General features: G+C 42.7%; 1 non-coding gene across 1 annotated transcript; it reads right to left on the bottom strand.

The window, feature by feature from the left end:
• Nucleotides 1-15,353: 15,353 nt before the first annotated feature.
• On the bottom strand, nt 15,354-15,428 carry Trnaw-cca. The gene has a single exon. It is a non-coding gene; the product is annotated as a tRNA-Trp (tRNA).
• Nucleotides 15,429-20,280: the final 4,852 nt, after the last annotated feature.

Raw genomic sequence — 20,280 nt, 5'->3', positions numbered from 1 at the left:
GATTAGAAATGGTGTAAGCCAGGGATGCAGTCTTTCTCCCATCGTCTTTAATCTAGACATCATAGAAGTAGTGATGAAAATAAAGATAGGTTCATCAGAGGCATCGAAATTCAGGGTAAAAGAGTCTAAATGATAAATTCCTGGTGACATTGCTATTCTCAGTGAAAGCGAGGAAGAATTGCACGATATACTGAATGGAAGAATAGTTTACTGACAATGAGCAGAGAACACGGATTGAGAGTAAGCTAAAGAAAGACAAAAGTAATAAGGAATGGTAGAAATGAGATTAGTGATAAACTTAACATTAAAACTGCTAAAGAAAGACAAAAGTAATAAGGAATGGTAGAAATGAGATTAGTGATCAATTTAACATCAAAACTTCGGAATCAAAATAACTTATGACGGGCGAAGGAAGGAGGACATAAAAGGGAGACTATCACAGACAAGAAGGGAATTTCTGGCGAAAAGCAGTCTACTAGTATCAAACATTGACCTTAATTTGAGGGAGAAATTTCTGAGAATGTACGCCTGGAGCACAGCATTGTATCGAAGCGAATCATGGACTGTGGTAAAAGCGGAAAAGAAGAGAATCGAAGTGTTTGAGAAGTTGACTAATAAAAGGATGTTGAAAATTAGGTGGACTTATAAGAAATCAGGAAGTCCTCCGTAGAATCGGTGATCATAGAATTACGTTGGAAATAATGACAAAATAAAGATACGGGCTATTGGTCATCTCTTCAGAGGTTAGGCAATAACTTCCACTGTGCTAGAGGGAATTGTGGAGGGTAAAAACTGTAGGGGAGGACAGAGACTGGAATACATCTAACAAATAATTGAGGCCACTGTGTGCAACTACTTCTCAGAGGTTGGCGCAGGAGACAAAGTCGTGGGGGCCGCGTGAAACCAGAGGACAGGCGAGAGAAAAGAAACGGTACGCGTCAGGAGAGGGTGAAGAATATGTAAAGCGAGACGGGATGCGTGGCGGTCGGGGATTTGGGAGGAGTGAAAAAACCTTGGAGGGGTGAACATCCATGTAACATCCTCTTGTAGGTATGTATCATACTCGGATCCAGCTGACATGTTCGGTCGAATAGTAGTTTTAATTTATTGTGGGTTTTCTTTTGGCTGGTTAGTAGATGTGGATTCAAGATTATCTTTGGATCGAGTGTTAATCTAAAGTACTTGAATGAGGTGGATTGGACAGTTGTAGATTGTAAGTTAGAGGTCTCGATGACGGACAGCAAAGGTGCTTTTTTCTTCTAATTCTGCACTCTGTCACACTATATTCCTATGTGGCAGTACAAATATTTTCCATTACGTCTGCGATGTACCTTCTTCTTTTGCATCGAAGCCGCAAAGAAACGTCCGCTCTTATCGTCTACGTGACTCCGGTAATCTCTGATGCAATAGAGTTCGTAACATGATATGTCTACCACCCTGTCGATGAAGAACATATTTCATTGACGGATCCGGATCAAAATAAGGTACGGTTTCTTTGATTTTGTATCTAGTCAAGCGTTGCTCTCCACGCCTTATTGAAACCGACAGGACGTGAAACGATAGCTGTTTACTGCTACAGCTCGGAATGGACATTCGTACAAAACAGTAGTAATCTAACCGACTCTGTCAGTAAACTGAAGAGCGAGATGTCCTCTTTGTGGGGGAGACGGTTGCCTTCGGAGAACTACAATTTCAGTCCGACCACTGCAAACATTTATTTCCTGCACAATAGTGCAGTAAAACGTTTGGTGATAAACGTTAGTGTTTTGCGTGCATTTCTTGTGATAGTTACATTAGTGACTACTGACAGAGCAGCCAAGTATGATCACAAAGAATGAATGCTTTAACGAATAATCGAAAAAAAATCAGTTATAACTGATTTCAGTAATTTCTTCGCCCGCAATATAATGTTTGAATCGTGAGTCTACTGCTTATGGAACACGAGGTCATCATTTTGAACGTAGACTCCATCAAACACACTATTTGTGACGAGTAAACCGGTTGATGCAAAAATTCTGTCGGTTGAGTGCGACACGCATTATTCTCAATTGCGCTTGTTGTGTGCTAATTGTCGGCGTGACATGAAGGATTACGTAAGCTTATGCAGAGATACCAGAAATTCATTGTTTAAAGCAACTATGGTAAGAAGAAGATTAAGTTGTGTAGCAAATAATGTATATTCTGCTTTTGTAATATTATTGATTAGTCTCTCCGTCTAAGGAAACGTGTTTTGCGTTTATAATGACAATCGTTTCAACGGTTTTGCTTGCGTTCATAAACAGAATACGCCCACGCTCTTAAGAATAAAGCTGAGAAAGGTTCGCTGGCGTGACGGAACTACATGTTGGACTTGCGGTACCAATATGCCTAGTGCCCGCACAGCCGCGGTGTTACCGAAGTCTTGTTTTCTCCGCCTTGAGCGGAAGCGTTTCTCTTCGACAGTCTCTTACACCGTTAAACACGTTCTGCATTCCCTTTGAATAGCTGTCTCCTCATACCTAGAGCCGCTCCGTCACTTCAGTAAATAGCGAAGTTTCTGAAATACGCAAATGCCACGAGAAAAACCGCAGAATAATGCTCCTTTCTAATGCATTTGTGCTATTGTGTACAGATTCTCCGTCGTGCGCAAAAACGTACGAAGCGTCATGAGCATGACCTGACTGAACGAAGAACCTAGGTCCTTGAGCAATCCAAGTATGTTCCTTGTGCTGACACACTGTTATGCCAGTCAGGCTGTACTGATTCGGATTTTCTGTGGTTCCCAAAACAAGTAGGCGAATGGCGGAAGCCGTACGTGTTATAAAAATGGATGTAAGTGTATGTATGTGTGTCTGTGTGTATGCATGTGTGTTGAGGATCTCCTCCTAAACCATTGGACCGATTCCAACCAAATTTGGTACACTTATCCCGTACCGTCAGGCAACAAACGCTGTGGGGCTAAGAACCACGTTCCTTTCATGATTTAGGAGCTATAACGTCATAAACAATGAGATGCGTGAAAAACTTCCTCATCAAAGCGTGATATTGGAATGTGTTACTTCTGTGTTACTAACTCTCTTTCTTAATAAATTTGGTAGCGAGTATCCAAATACGCCGCTAAATACTCCTGCAAAAGTATATCACGGTATCACCCATGGTTCAGGAAATATGACGCCATAAACACAGAGATGCGTGAAAAACTGCGCATTGTACTTTACGTTTAAATTTATTACTTCATTTCTATTAACTCTGTTCGCAACACATTTTGCAGCCAGTATCCACGATTGCCGCTGAGTGTACCTACCAAATTATATCATAGATCAGGAAGTACAACAAAAATGGCTCAAATGGCTTTGAGCACTATGGGACTTAACATCTGAGATCATCTGTCCCTTAGAACTTAGACATACTTAAACCTAACTAACCTAAGAGCATCACACACACCCATGCCCGAGGCAGGATTCGAACCTCCGACCGTAGCGGTCGCGCAGCTCCAGACTGTAGCGCCTAGAACCTCTCGGCTACTCCGGCCGGCAGGAAGTACAACGTCATAAACACTGACATACGTGAAAAACTGCCGCACGTTTAAATTTATTAATTCTTTACTACTACTTCTACAGGCAACATGTTTCGTAGACAGTATCCACATATGCCGCAGATTGGACGTTTACAAAATCGCGTTGTAGGCACGCAAAGCAGCTGCGCCCAGGGTACAGAAACTCTCCGGGATCATGTTTCTTAATTTGGATACTGTACTTAAACATTTCTACATTAAGCGTATTTCTTTGTACGACTGTTTTCAGAAATACGCGGAAATGAAATGTTTCCGGTACTTTACTACAAACATAGTTAATTTTTTTTTTGTTTCCGTTACCAACAGAATATAGGCAACATGAATATCGGTTGAATGCTGGGATTTGTCCGCTAGTGATTTATTAAACACGGTCCTTCCCTTACTCTATCTTCGTTCAACGGAGCTAGTGTCTCATCTCATACGATCTTGATGTCGACGAGACGCCACGCTTTTTTTTTTTTTTTTTGTTTCTTTCGTGTTTTGCTGTATGAAAGGCATCCCGCAGGCGAATACTTTCTATACACAAATTAGATTTTCAATCTAATTGTAATATTTGGTTTTCGTAAATCAATGAGTGCAGAATTCGGAAGGAAGGCAAAATTAAGAGTCCCATCGACCCTGATGTCGTTAGAGATAGACGAATTCCTCAGACAAGAATTGGAAGGGAGGGGGCTGGTGCCAGAATGGGGCTGGAGGTGTGGGATTTGTTGAATAGCCTCAATAATGACCTCAAATGAATTACGGGAATCGCAGAAAACTTGAATCAGGAACGAGACTTGAAATCTGGTTCTTCCAGTTGCGATTCTTATGTTTTATCACTCTACCACATTGTTTGATACGAATATAAAGATACAAACTTTAACATAAATACGGATTGAGCCGTGCCGTGCTTATGAACGTGTGTGTGTGTGTGTGTGTGTGTGTGTGTGTGTGTGTGTATGTGTGTATGTGTGTGTGTGGGTGACGGGGGAGGACGACGGGAAGTGCGGATGCTATTTAACGACTGACGGGACGTAACGCCTAGGCTAAGAAACTGATTTCTTTCATTTGTAGAAGCTCTTTGGAAAGTTAGTGTTAGCTATAAAGTTTCTATAATGTTGTTTTACGGTGAAGAACTTAACTATGCAATGTTACTGTTGTTGGCGTGAGCAAGGAACAACAATAAACTCTTCAACGACGTGACAGTGAGTATGGCGGCATGACAGTTACTCTACAAGTGAACTGTCGCCTCCCTTTGTGCTTTCGATGGTCATGTAGTGTAATGGGGGTCACAGCGTCGAAATAATACAAACAATTTATGTTCTCCGCTTTCTTGATGACAAGAATGGACAGTCAATCACTAAGAAAAATTTGTGTGAATCTTTATGATAATATATTTCTTTAACTTTTTTTCTGTTCTTAATGTTGAACTAAGTTAACACTGTCTGCCGTACTACTTTGCCTACTAATGTCTCTCTAACCTACACGCTACTTAACACGTAGTTTTCCAATGACAATTTTTTTCCACTCTCAGATGGATGTTCCGTCACTGACAGAAAAAGTTATTTTTATCTATTTTGACTAATTTTGAAATTATATTTACCACCTAATGCAGCACATACTATTAGAACAGAATACACTACTACTGCAGTAACAAACAATAAGACTATTACAGAAGTAGACAGCCTTTATGTACTATCACCTCCAAGTCACTGCTTTATTTTTAGAGCTGAGTTCCGTAGCTCTTAAAAATGTAGGACTTTCTTTGGTGACAATACACTGTTTAAGTTAAGGAGCTAAGTGAGATAATAGTGGTATCACTTTCTACAAACAGACTTCATTAATAATAAAAGTAAAACTATCGCTTAACCATATACACACATGTTTATATAACCAAGGCATGCAAATAAACCCTCCTACAGGTAGGACGAAGCTGAGCCCTTCCAATATGCCATCTAGTTACTACATCTGGCAAAAATTTGCAAGTCCTGTTTCAAACACTTGAGCGAGACTAAGACGGCAGAGCCGACTCGTCTTGACATGTACGATCTTATCAGAAATCGTATACAATAGTTGAACTGCAGCTACTCACAAACGTCCATTGTGGGCTGTAATTACCGTATGGCAGCGGAACTTGGATGACACAAGGCTACCGCGTTAAAGCGGAACCGATTTACGCTGGAAAAAAAAAAAAAAAACGAGTTCCAATTTGCCCACCAGGTGCAAATCTGGCGCTTAAATGCAAAAAAGAAAGATAGAACTGTTTCCATATGTGATGGATTAGGAACGTGACATGAGCGGAAAAGGTCAAACAAGTGAAGAAGGCATAATATTGATTTTCTTATTACCCGCCGCTCACACAGTTTGTGAAATATGAGTACAGGGATGCTGCATCCATAAAACGACTTGATCAACAGTTGCTCGCAGCAGTTCCGATGGAATCTGAGCAACGTGTTCCTATATACTGGTCTTCAGATCAGGTGGAGACCGAAAACGCACCGGGCAAACGCGTTCTGTTAGATATCCCCAGAACCAAAAGTCACTTGGATTTAGACCAGGTAATCTTGCAAGTAAAGCATCCGGAAAACCTCTGCAGATAAAATGTTCGTGGAAGGTTGCATTAACATACCTTTCACTGATCGGGCAACAAGAGGTGTAACCCATCTTTCACGAAAACAGTGGTTTCCACACAACTGGTTGGTTGGTCGATTCGTGGGAGGGGACCAAACAGCGAGGTCATCGGTCCCGATGAAATGGGAAACAATGGGGAAGGAAGTCGGCCGTGACTTTCCAAAAGAACCATCCCGGCATTTGCCTAAAGCGATTTAAGGAAATTACGGCAAATCTAAAGCAGGATAGCTGGGCTCGGGTTTGAACCGTCGTCCTCCCGAATGCGAGTCGAGTGTGCTATCCACTGCGCCACCTCGCTCGGTCGACCACAGCTGCGCCCTTGCAAAGCAGGAACCACATGCATTACAAGGAGGTCCCGATAACGTGCAGACGTCACGGTATGCTTGACAGGCCCTCTTGCTGTGCGCTCTTGAAAGAAGAACGGATCGAGAATAACGATGCATGTGAATCCACACCACGCAGTCACATACGGCGGGTGCAATGGCTCTCCGTGCACAACATGCGGTTTAATTGGGCCTCAGATTCAGCCGTTCTGTGTATTCAATGCCCCCAGTAGTCTAGACCGTGCCTCGTCGCTACACATAACATTTCCCGGTCACATATCATCAACTTTGGCCCGCGCCAGAAATCGAAGAGCAAAATCAGAACTTTGCTGTGAATCGTGAAGTTTCAGTTGCTGCACCGTCTGGATCTTGCACGGGGACCACAGTAAAACAGATCTCAAAACGTTCCGTTCTGTTGACCATGGGATGGACAATGCTCTTGACACTACACGAGCAGTATCATTACCTGGGGCACGTGCTGCTAGGTCAGTGACTTTGGGTCTCCACTCAGACCTTTCAGAAAGCGATACTCTCTCAATGCAGCCCTGCCGTTCACATAAAACAATTTCACTAACAACGTACGGTCTCTCTTCTCGATAGCCATACTGTTCACTCACACTATGGCTTGTCAAATGATAGCGTGGGTGCAATACCGTCATACAAACAGTGAACGGCACCAGATTTACATCTGGTGGCCAAAACTGGAACTAATTTTTCCAGGGTAAAGCGGTTTCGCATTAACGCATTAGTGTATCAACCAAGTTTCGCTGCTATACGACAATTACAGAGCACACTGGACCCGCGTGAGTAGCTGCACTTTAATTATAACCACCTGGTAAAAATGTCAGGAAACATTGAATTTCTGACATGCTTGGTACAACCAGGGCTGTCGAACAAACTAGTTAGTGTAGAAACCGAAACAGAGCTTCAAATAGCCAATAGCGCTACTGTACAGCATTTATTTGTGATGACTGGTATCAGAGAGAAACGTTGCCTTCGTCAAATCTGTTCAGCAGAAGATCTGATGATGACAATGTAGTGTTCTGGAACTTGTCATCGCCATAAATGCTGTACAATAGCGATCTTGACTGTCTGAAGTTGTACTACTGTATCTAAATCGTCCCGTAACTTGATAATGTCAGTTATACAGGGTGATTCAAAAAGAATACCACAACTTTAGGAATTTAAAACTCTGCAACGACAAAAGGCAGAGCTAAGCACTATCTGTCGGCGAATTAAGGGAGCTATAAAGTTTCATTTAGTTGTACATTTGTTCGCTTGAGGCGCTGTTGACTAGGCGTCAGCGTCAGTTGATGCTAAGATGGCGACCGCTCAACAGAAAGCTTTTTGTGTTATTGAGTACGGCAGAAGTGAGTCGACGACAGTTGTTCAGCGTGCATTTCGAACGAAGTATGGTGTTAAACCTCCTGATAGGTGGTGTATTAAACGTTGGTATAAACAGTTTACAGAGAATGGGTGTTTGTGCAAAGGGAAAAGTTCTGGACGGCCGAGAACGAGTGATGAAAATGTAGCACGCATCCAGCAAGCATTTGTTCGCACCCCAGGAAAATCGACTCGCAGAGCTAGCAGAGAGCTGCAAATTCCACAATGAACTGTATGGAGAGTCCTACGAAAAAGGTTAGTTATGAAACCTGAACGTCAACTACCCGAGGCGATGGATCGGCCGCCAGGCAGCCCGTGACAGAGCACTTCATCACTGGCCTCCAAGAAGCCCTGATCTTACCCCCTGCGATTTTTTCTTATGGGGGTATGTTAAGGATATGATGTTTCGGCCACCTCTCCCAGCCACCATTGATGATTTGAAACGAGAAATAACAGCAGCTATCCAAACTGTTACACCTGATATGCTACAGAGAGTGTGGAACGAGTTGGAGTATCGGGTTGATATTGCTCGAGTGTCTGGAGGGGGCCATATTGAACATCTCTGAACTTGTTTTTGAGTGAAAAAAAACCTTTTTAAATACTCTTTGTAATGATGTATAACAGAAGGTTATATTATGTTTCTTTCATTAAATACACATTTTTAAAGTTGTGGTATTCTTTTTGAATCACCCTGTATAAAACGTAACTCAAACACACCTGGAATAATTTCAAACTAACTTTATAGTGCATAACTTACTAACTCCGGATGGCTACCGGTCTAAAAAACGTGGAAAATATGAGATCTCAGGGGATTTGAGTTTACTGTACACGCCAGGGAAATCTCAGAGAATTCTGAAAGACTCTGTGGATTCTGAGAGTCGGCCTTTGTGGCTGAGCGGTTCTAGCCGCTTCAGTCTGGAACCGCGCGACCGCTACGGTCGCAGGTTCGAATCCTGCCTCGGTCATGGATGTGTGTGATGTCTTTAGGTTAGTTAGGTTTAAGTAGTTCTGAGTTCTAGGGGACTGATGACCTCAGATGTTAAGTCCCATAGTGCTCACAGCCATTTGAACCATTTTTGATCCTGAGAGACTCTAGTGGCAGCTGAAATGTTAGTTGAGGGAAAGAAATATTTTATTATAAATCACTCAGATTCTCCTTCGGAAACAGTCGATTGTGGGATCGCATAAGCGAGGAAATGCATAGAAACATTAGTACAGGATGTCCCACACAAACCTCCCTGATTTCAAGGACCCAGGAGAGAGAAACCACAGTAGATATGACAATGACAAATGCACCAAATTGTAAAGCCTCTCAAAGAATTTATATCCCCGCGTCAGAAGTGCCAAGTATCGACGCTAGAGTGCAGCATGATCACATGAGGTGAAAATGGCGACTCCACAGCAGCACGCACAAGCAGTAGTGTGGTTTGCAGAAACAAAATCGCCGATTACTGTGCAAAGAAATTATCGTCGTGTGTATGAACATGATGGACCTGATGTGAAAACAATTAAGGAATGGTATAGGAAGTTTCTGGCAACAGGAAGTGTTCTGAAACATTCTGCCGGTGCACGTTACGGAGTTTGAGAAGAGACAGTAGAGGACATCAGACAAACGCTTTTCAGAAGCCCACGTGCGTCAATTCGTCAAGTTTCTAGGCATCTTGATGTACCTCGATCATCGTGTAGTTCACCAGCATGTTAGTAAGTGTGCTTACAAAGTGCAAATTCTGCAACATCTGGCGCTGAACGACAAACCACGCTGACAACAATTTGCTGCAGATATGCTGCAGCGTATTGATATGGATGCCAGCTTCCTGGAAATATGTTTATTCTCAGATGAGGCAACCTTTCATCTATCAGGAAGGGTTAATAGGCATAATATTCGGATTTGGGGTTCGCAAAATCCGCACATTGTCATTGAACATGTTCATGATAGCCCTAAACTAAACGTCTGGTACAGAATAATGCACGACAGGATTGTTGGACCGTTCTTCTTTGCGGAACAAACAGTGAAAGGGTCAGTGTATCTGGACATGTTGGAGCAGTTTGTGTACCCTCAGATACAAGACTTGCAACCCAACATCATTGTTCAACAAGATGGAGCTCCGTCGCATTGGTCAACGGCTGTTCGCAGGTTCCTGGATAGGAAATTTCCCAATCGTTGGATCGGACGCGGAGGACGCATTGCCTGGCCACCACGTTTACTCGACATTACACTGCTTGATTTCTTCATGTGGGGATTCGTGAAGGACCACGTGTATGCAACCAAAGTGGACGATATTCTTACTTTGCGACATCGTATCATTAATGTGATTGCAACAATAACAGAGGAAATGTTACAAAGTACGTACTTGGCAAGAAATTTAATATAGACTAGATATTCTTCGTGCTACAAATGGTTCACATGTAGAGGTGTGTTATAAATTCTTTGAGATGCTCTACAATGTGGTGCATTTTTCATTGTCACATCTACTGTGTTTTTTTTTCCCTGGATCTTTGAAATCAGGTTCAAATGGCTCTGAGCACTATGGGAGTTAACTTCTGAGGTCATCAGTCCCGTAGAACTTAGAACTACTTAAACCTAATTAACCTAAGGACATCACACATATCCATGCCCGAGGCAGAATTCGAATCTGCGACTGTAGCGCCTAGAACCGCTCGGCTACTCCGGCCGGCTTTGAAATCAGGGAGGTTTGAGTGGGACACGCTGTATTTTTTGTTACTACCTATGGTCCTCAGGCCGATGGGAATCTTCATTATTTCCTGTGAGTCCTAGGGCCCCAAACCCGTTTCCCAGTTCATGATTGTAACTGTAACGTGAGCATCTTAGTCTGTGGAGTATCTTGGATTTCGCCATTTGTACAAAAGCAAAGATGGCTTTCTAATTTGATACTAAATGTAAATACAGGGAATGGACAAAAATATGGAAACACCAAAAACACGACACATTATCATGCCTAATATGGTTTAGGAAACACGTTGGCATTCAAAACAGGTCGTCTCGGAATGGATAAATACCCGTCCTATATGGTTTTCAAGTAAATCTTACGGCATTCTTCCTGAAAAATAGTTGCAAATTCAGGTAACAATGACGTAGGTGCAGAGCGATCACGCACCTTTCTCTCCAAAGCAAAGGCTAAAAATTTTTAATATCTGGTGACGATTGTGGCCGGGGAATATGCGGAAAGTCAGCCTCGTGCTCACACAATCAGTCGTGGACGATGGTAGCTGTGTGAACGTAGGTTCTGTTGCCTTGGAACACAGAATCACCATAACGGAACAAACGCTGTACCATGAGACGGATCCGATCAGCCAAGATGGTCACATAATGCTTGGCAGTTATGCGATCTTGGAGAGTAACTAAGGGGGCCATGGAATACCATAATATGGCTCCCCAAATCATCACCTAACCTCCGTCGTGCTGCTCTCTTGGGAAGTGAACGCGGCCAGAAGTTGGAAACTGCGAAACAAGTCCCATCCGAGCCGGCTGGGGTGGCCGACCGGTTCTAGGCGCTACAGTCTGGAACCGCGCGACCGCTACGGTCGCAGGTTCGAATCCTGCCTCGGGTATGGATGTGTGTGATGTTGTTAGGTTAGTTAGGTTTAAGTAGTTATAAGTTCTAGGGGACTGATGACCTGAAAAGTTAAGTCCCATAGTGCTCAGAGCCATTGGAACCAAGTCTCATCCGACCAAACGACATTTTTCAATTGCTCCATAATCCAGGTTTTATGGTTCGGTGGCACGGTTTTTTGTTCCGAACATTTGGATCACTGATGAGTGATTTTGGAATTCCAGCTCACCCTCCAGTTCCCTGCTTCTGGAGCTCCTTCCTGTTGTTTTGGTTTTGACAGGGTTCGCGAGAGCGCCATTCAGTTCTGGATTGACTTTCGCAGCTGTTGTCCTCTTATTTTTCTTCACAATCATCGACCACAATTCGAAGAAGAACATTCTCGCTGCTGCCGTCGTAAAAGATCTGCAGTATTGTACCATAATTTTATCCTACATAGATTCTTAACACTTCCGAAGTTTTTCTGAAGCTTCATCACGTGTGTTTCCGTGTCCATGGGCAGGGACTAGTCAGCTGTCTTTTCCTTTTTACGGTCTTTGTATACGTTATTTTTCACGTCCCATAACTCTCGTCGTAGATGGAACGCATTTATGAAATTCTTACAAGGATGCCCTTGAGTGCGAGGTCGCAAAAGGCCATTGACGTCCCACATATTGTCTAACTTGCTACCACAATATTGGCTGCTAATGGCAACAGGGGGTGAGACTGGAAGTATCCAGTGGTGAGTACAGCATGAGGCTATGGAGCGTAGTTGAATTGCTTAGTCGACGAGTAATTCACAACAACGTACAATGCTAGTGGTGTTGATACGAAACAGAGCGATGAGAACAATAAACAAAGCAAACATTGCATTATTCAGACAACTACAGCGACTGAAGTTGACATTTCGTCAGAAAGGAACCGAAGGAATTTTTCAGAGTGAAAAAGAAGTGGCAGACGAAATATTAGCGTTTCTGCAAGACGAGTCAGTGGAATGTACATGAGAAGTACAATGATAACGATACGTAGTTAACAAGTGAAAGTGGTATTGGAACAGATGTCGAGCCATGTGGTTGATCACCATTGTCGGACAGGGAGCGACAAATCCTGTCTCCAGTGCCACGTAGTGAAGACATTCGTTGTCCTAGGAGGGAGTACTAAACATAACTACATATATGGAAGATTATCGACAGAATAATAACAAAAAGCTATTTAGTTATTTATTTATTATTTATTTATCGTATGGTAACAACAGCAAACATTGACAAGTACATAAAGTTTAATTTTACATGTATATCTAGTTAAGTATTTACATATAGTTTAGTTTTACTTTTTGTCACAAATTTTATACTGTACACATTTTTAAATTGTGAAAATTACTAACATAATATTACTGGCTACTTTAACTGATATAATTACAAGTTAAAAAAAGATAGATACATTTAATCATAGTTCCATACCTAATGATTTAAGCCAACTAACAACAGAGGGAGTAGCACTAAATGATCCAGGATACGTCCTCTGAGGACAGTCTCTAACAATATGTTGAACAGTTCGTTCTTGGGCCCCACAACCACAGGCTGGAGAATCTTGAAGTCCCCACGTAGCGTTGCACGTGGCGTGGCCAGTTCTTGTTCAGTTCAACCCTGTCCACTCTCTTCTCTGCAGATGAAATCCTGGTACGCTGGCAGTTGGGTCTTGAACACCTTGATGTGCTATTGTTGCAGCATTCCAGCTCTTGCGCCTCTCTTCTTTAATGTCGAACTTCTTATCATTCCTTATATTATGCCATAGTGGACTGGGTGATTTTAAGCTATCTGGGGGAGGGTTGTTGAAGACTGTATGCAGCTATATACAGATTTCGAATAAGTCCGCAGCAATATGACCGTGTAGTGCTTGAGAAAAACTACGGATATTCAAGAGAGGACAAGGCGCACTTGTTACAAAAACTGGTGTTGGCGCGTTTCAAGGTAGTTCGATATACAGTAATTTGCGGGATGTGCGTGACAGTGGCCTACTACGCTATGCACATCAAACTGCGCTCGACGTACATTACAGTGACTTCAAGTGAAGCAGTGGATGGTTGCGTAATTTCAAACAGTGCTACAGAACTGAAAGACGTTAAGATAACGAAGTTCTAAACAACGCGAAATCGGCCCGAAAATTTGTAGATGAGATAAACAAACTTATCCCATCCTCCAATTATGAATTTGTTTTCAACTCCGACCAATCGGGAGTTGAAGAGGAAATGCCTACGAAAGGAACCCTTGGAAGTTAGATATACCAACAAAGTTGCATCAAGATCACCTAAAATCAATGCATTAACGTATCCATATACAATTACGTCGATTGCTAACCTGGATGATAAATTGTCTGGAAAGTTATTTATTATGGTGAGAGAAGTTGGAGGTGTTCTGCCCCTACGATTCTTTGGTTCAAATGGCTCTGAGCACTATTGGACTCAACTGCTGAGATCATTAGTCCCCTAGAACTTAGAACTAGTTAAACCTAACTAACCTTAGGACATCACACACATCCATGCCCGAGGCAGGATTCGAACCTGCGACCATAGCGGTCTTGCGGTTCCAGACTGCAGCGCCTTTAACCTCACGGCCACTTCGGCCGGCCCTACGATTCTTTCTCTTATCCGTGATCTTGCAAGAGTGTTAAGGAATATTTACATCACAGCAAGGAAGAATGAGAAAATTGACGCAAGACAATTACAACTATGATAGAACACTGCTTTTGGCTAATAGCTGGTCAAAATAACTAATAGCTGTTCAAAATAACTTGCTTTTGTTTGATTCCTGGTGTGCGTATAAAAATCACACTCCTTTAGAGAATTCTATCCTCCTGAAAAGCGTGTGGCATTCCAATTCACACTACCTGCAACCAGTGGACAAATTCAGGCTCTGGATATTTATTTTTTTCCATGCCTATAAAACATATTGTCGCACTGTCTGCAGCTACGCCGTAAAGGGCAGCCAGGTTAAAGTTTTACGATAAGCTCCACGACAGACTGTTTAGTATTCGGTTGCATGCCTCAAATTCCATGAGTTCTCATCGCTCTGTTACACCAATATGATTCTTTATGCATTCGAGCACCTAGCTGAACGTCCTGCGTGGTTTGTGACTTCAAATGGTTCAAATGGCTCTGAGCACTATGGGACTTAACTTCTGAGGTCATCAGTCCCCTATAACTTAGAACTACTTAAACCTAACTAACCTAAGGACATCACACACATCCATGCCCGAGGCAGGATTCGAATCTGCGAACGTAGCGGTCGCACGGTTCCAGACTGAAGCGCCTAGAACCGCTTGGCCACTCCGGCCGGCTGGTTTGTGACTGCTAACTGCTAAGGAGTTCGTCTACGCTCTTGATGGTGCGAACCCGTGTGATCGCTGTGGCGCGCCATTTTTCATTCGATGCTCATGGTGCAAGTTAATGGTTTGTTTTGAACATTTCATTAATGTCAACGATGTCCATTTTGTGAAGTGTAATACATCCCATACTAGGTTGAACTCTGCACCTCCTGGACACTCATTTTCTGTCGCTGTCCTGATTCACACGGTGAGTCAATGACAGCTAATATTTTTCTGTCATAACTGTTAACACAACACTTTCGGATGAGCCTTACTAAAGATTCAATTTGCGATCTCGCACTCAAGGAGTTCCTTGTTAGTTCCATCACTTTACTGGTGAACCAAAATAAAATATTAACATAAACGTTTCATTGTTATTTGCTTTAATCAGTTCCTTGCGTCCTTCCATAAGCACTGCAACCGCCTCGTATCAAGAGGCATGTCAATGAGAAGTGACCGACACCTTAAAGAGGAACCTCATACTTTTGTATCGACCACCAGTAGCCAAAACTTAAGCACGGTAGACAATCCGTCTGCAACTGGTATACGAAACTTCCTGGCAGATTAAAACTGTGTGCCCGACCGAGACTCGAACTCGGGACCTTTGCCTTTGGCGGGCAAGTGCTCTACCAACTGAGCTACCGAGGCACGACTCACGCCCGCTACTCACAGCTTCACTTCTGCCAGTACCTCGTCTCCTACATTCCAAACTTTACAGAAGCTCTCCTGCGAAACTTGCAGAACTAGCACTCCTGAAAGAAAGGATATTGCGGAGACATGGCTTAGCCACAGCCTGCCAGGAAGTTTCATATCAGCGCACACTCCGCTGCAGAGTGAATATCTCATTCTGGAAACATCCCCCAGGCTGTGGCTAAGCCATGTCTCCGCAATATACTTTCTTTCAGGAGTGCTAGTTCTGCAAGGTTCGCAGGAGAGCTTCTGTAAAGTTTGGAATGTAGGAGACGAGGTACTGGCAGAAGTGAGACTGTGAGTACCGGCCGTGAGTCGTGCTTCGGTAGCTCAGTTGGTAGAGCACTTTTCCGCGAAAGGCAAAGGTCCCGAGTTCGAGTCTCGGTCGGGCACACAGTTTTAATCTGCCAGGAAGTTTCATATCAGCGCACACTCCGCTGCAGAGTGAAAATCTCAAACTGGTATAGGGTCTTCAGATTCGCATTGGTCTTAGCAGTTGTCGGATGAAGTGCATTAAACGATATACCGGAAACTGTGTTTCATTGTTCTGGAAATGTTATGTATCCAACATCAGTTCACGAGCTAAGATTTCTGAAGCAGTTCGCATACCTGAAAAAGCGAACATCCAGAAAACCCGATTTCTTTTTTTATGCTAATTTTGTCCTTGTGGAATACAAATTTAGGAGAGCTCTACCCACTACCAGTAGCTCGTTTTCGTTCATTTCGGGGCCATAGTGTGGTCCATATAAACACTTATAGCCCGGAAATGTACTGTACGTGCAAACACTGCCGGGTAAGATTGGCCGGAAATATTGTCAAACAAGTGGCTGCAACTCGTATGACCAGCAGTGTTACTAGTAAGTATCGCCGGGATGTATTGTGAGTAATATGCAATCGTTACGGGGCGTTGTGAACGTACGTTAACAATATGAATAGAGAGGAAGGTGTTACGCTCGCTCCACCCTGGCTGCCAGCAGCCAGAGCGCAGCTGGCCACACGAACAACCTGAGCGTTACGGTTGACAAACTACCGCTGTGCGATCCATGTCCCGCAGCATGAGGAAAACAGGAACCCTTTCGCCCGTTCATGCCTGCGTCATGACCAAGGCCACACAATCGCGTAAGTGGTCTACTGTAAACAGCGGACAATCTGACAGGCGCCTCGGCTGCCGTTGTCGTGGTAAACTTACGTGACTTTGGTGGTAACGCATCTTCGTTTCAGTTAGTCACAAACAACGTCTCATTTAAATATGTAACTACGAAATAGCAGTTTTACTTATGAACAAAGGCAACTACTGTTTACAAATTTCTTTTCCATAACTGTTTGTTCACAACTACATTCAGTTTATTGCATTAGCAGAAGCGCGAATTGTAGCATTCTGATGTTAGCGCTCCTAGAATTACATTTTTCCGGTATGTGGTATACGACTACTACATTATTACCGTTTCGTGCCATATGCAGTATGCAAGTGAATCCTGATAGGTGACTGTGTGGCGTTCTCACCATCTGAGCTATTTTACAGTACCGCAAAATGAAAAGCAGTGAACCTTATGTCCACCAGTGCTGTCAAAAGTAGCATATACTGTTAAAAAAAGAGTGTCATCTAAGAGTTGTAGCTCTTTTGAAGATGTAAGTGCTGTGAAAGAAAGTCCCCAATACAAACAACTAAAGGTATCCATATACCTGTGAAAGGTCACAATGGTTCCTTTCGCGAATTTATTCATGCAATTAAACGCTGCAAAACTCTTGGCCATTTTCTTAACGAAAACTGGAATGTTAAGACAGCACAGTTACGACCAACAGATACTCTACGTGTGCACCAATAAATATATACAGTTCCATCTGTGTTCTTACAAGCCACAGTACACCTCAACTTACCACACTCCTACCATCACAATGGCGTCCTGTCTAATATTCAAAATGTCCCGCGCGTGCAGCGCTCGGCAGTCTAGTTATTTTTAGTGTCTTTGGTCATGACACAGTGTGAGTGGCAACGGGAAACAGCACTTCTCCACACCTGTCATCACAGGAGCTCAATAATACCGGATGTTTATAGTTACAGCGCAGCTGTTGTATTAACTTCGGGAATGCAGCCGGGTGACGTTATCGACAACCGCCGATATTTCGACAGGAGCACACCCTGCCATTTTCAAGCCAACACTGCTGTTAGTAAGTGCCGTGCTAGCGAATTTAAAATCTCGGTTTTCAGAGAAACTCCGGAAAGATAACACACACACACACACACACACTTACACACACACACACACACACACACACACACACACACACACACACACACTGTAAATACTAGCGTCATCACAGACCAAAGACGGTCGACATCAGAAGTTATCGGTAGTGAAATTAACAGGTGAGGTAGCATAAACTCGTCATTCTGTTTTTATTAATTTCGCTATCGATAACTCCTCACGTTGTTAAATTCGCTTGCACAGCGCTTACTTGTTGCAGTTTTACCTTGAAAATGGCAGGGTATGCTCCTGTCGAAATATCGGCCGTTGCCGAAGACGTCACGCGTCTGCCTTCCCGTAGGTTATTTGAAGATCGTATACGCCGGGGAAACTACGGTCTCACAAAGCACAGCCACTGACGGAGGACCAGTGATGGCTGTAACTACCGTTCGGCAGCGAAACTTCGTAAGTTCCCCCAATGCGTTAATTACGCAGGAGAAATTAGTTCCACTTTTGGTCACCAGGTGCAAATCTGGCGCTGTATAGGGTCTCATCGATGTCTCTGGTACTCATATTGAACAAACTCCGTAAGCGGCAGTTAGTAATAAAATTAACATTATGCCTTTCCAATTTGTTCGACCTTTTCTGCCCACGTCCCCTTCCTAATCCATTACGTAGAGAAACATTTCTGTATGTCTTCCTTGGATTCACAGCGCCATATTTGTACCTGGTGGTCAAAATTGGAATTAATTTTTACCAACGCAAACCGATTTCGTATTAAAGCATTAGCATATCTACCAAGTTTCCCCGCCATGCGATAATTACAACCCACACTGGGTCTCTTTGAGTAGCTGCACTTCTATCATAACCATCCTGTGTCACCGGTTTTTAAAATTGTGACGCAGTGTCATGTTTAGCAAAAGGAGAGATGATGAAATGTAATGGACTCTGAACGACAGAGAATACCAGTCGACCCAGAACAAGGCCATTGCAACCGTTCCCTAATCGTCAGTTTTTTCCAGTAATAGTTATTTTACAATATCTCGCCGTACCATATCCTGAAAACTTTTGTATTAAAGGCGCATCGTACTAAATTCGTCTTTGCTACATATCGCCCATCACATTTAAAAGATAGCTTTCATCTTTTCGCTAATGCGCCTGTGTCAGAGAACGAGCGGGTACCCAGTGTGGATAGAATATCTTGACAAGTGGCAATCGCTGAAAGTGGGAGCAGACTCCAAAGAAAGACCTCTAACGTTGGGTTAGGTCCTAGATATTGCATGTGTTTCATTCTTCTTTATTTGGATTTGACCATCCCGTTGAGAAGTGGTTTTGTCTTAACAGTTAAGATGTCCCCCTGTTAATGAATAGGCAAAGCTTTTGCAGTCCGAATGTTTTTTTCAGTTTGATAACTGGCGCGCCGATTTGATTTGGAAACGACGAATCTATGACTCAGTACAAATGGTATAAATGTGTACCTTGAAGAGTACTCGTCCAGTGTCACTACCTCTAATTAACAAGGTCCTGATTTTGATTCCCAGCACTGGGACTGGGTGTTTGTGTTGTCCCATCGTTTCATCGCATTTCGTAACAAAGACACACATGTTACTCTAGTGGCGTCAAAGAGAAAGGCTTGATCTAGGCGCGCCTGAACAAGCACAGACGGGGTTTGGCGGCCAGTACTGCCACGCGACCATTTGATTTTCCCAAAGATTAAACTGTAGATACTTCTGATCACTTAGTTACAATGACTACGATGGGGATAGGTTCTGAAACAAAATCCATTAAAAGAGAGCATAATAAAGTGTTACTGTGTCCTTGCGTCTACTATTTTTTGCGGCCATAGTTTACACCTTCGTGAGTCAAACAGAAGTTTCTCTTCAGTAGAACCAACAGCTTAATATATGACAGAAAAGACACGATTTTTAGAAAGCTGCATCAGAATAGCTGCTTACAATAATTAAACTTTATTAACGACAGACTGTTTCGGCATTTTTCGTAATTTTCAACTATCTGCGACTACAATTTTTGTGAGAACTTGCATAAATGTGAATGTCATTTATATTAAATTAACTGTATTTTACTCACATCTTAAATGATGCGACGTCCATATAACGTCGTTAGTGAACTGTCTCATAACTGTCAACTCAACTCATTTGGATGCTAAATGGCGTAAATATATTGAAATTAATATTTTCTCGTGTGTATGTAGATTTACGATTCTTCAGGAATGTTCTTTGCAAAATCTTCTGGTATTGTGTACAGGATTTGGAGTGTATTTTCGATTGTACCAGCAGTGTGGTTTTGATTTTTCATGTGTAGAAGAAAGCTCCACTGATTGTTTTCGCTGTCTGTTTCGCCAATGTAAAAGCTTTACAACTGCCACATGTGATTTTATATATGCCTGAGTTATCTTATTCTAATGTTCTAATCGTGGCGGAAAGTAAAGTTTTTGTAGTGAGCTTTCTTGAAGAATCTGAAATCTATATACACACGAGAAAGTACCCAAAAGATATCAAACGAGCATGCAGAATTTAGACAAAAATACTGCCTAAAATATTTTATTGAACTTTCAGAACACGAACCTCAATAAACATTTACCTCCAAATAGCCAGATGATCCTA

Source organism: Schistocerca piceifrons, chromosome 2, assembly GCF_021461385.2.
Source record: "Schistocerca piceifrons isolate TAMUIC-IGC-003096 chromosome 2, iqSchPice1.1, whole genome shotgun sequence".
In the NCBI taxonomy this organism is placed as follows: domain Eukaryota; kingdom Metazoa; phylum Arthropoda; class Insecta; order Orthoptera; family Acrididae; genus Schistocerca; species Schistocerca piceifrons.
This window is presented reverse-complemented; position numbering and strand designations above follow the sequence as displayed.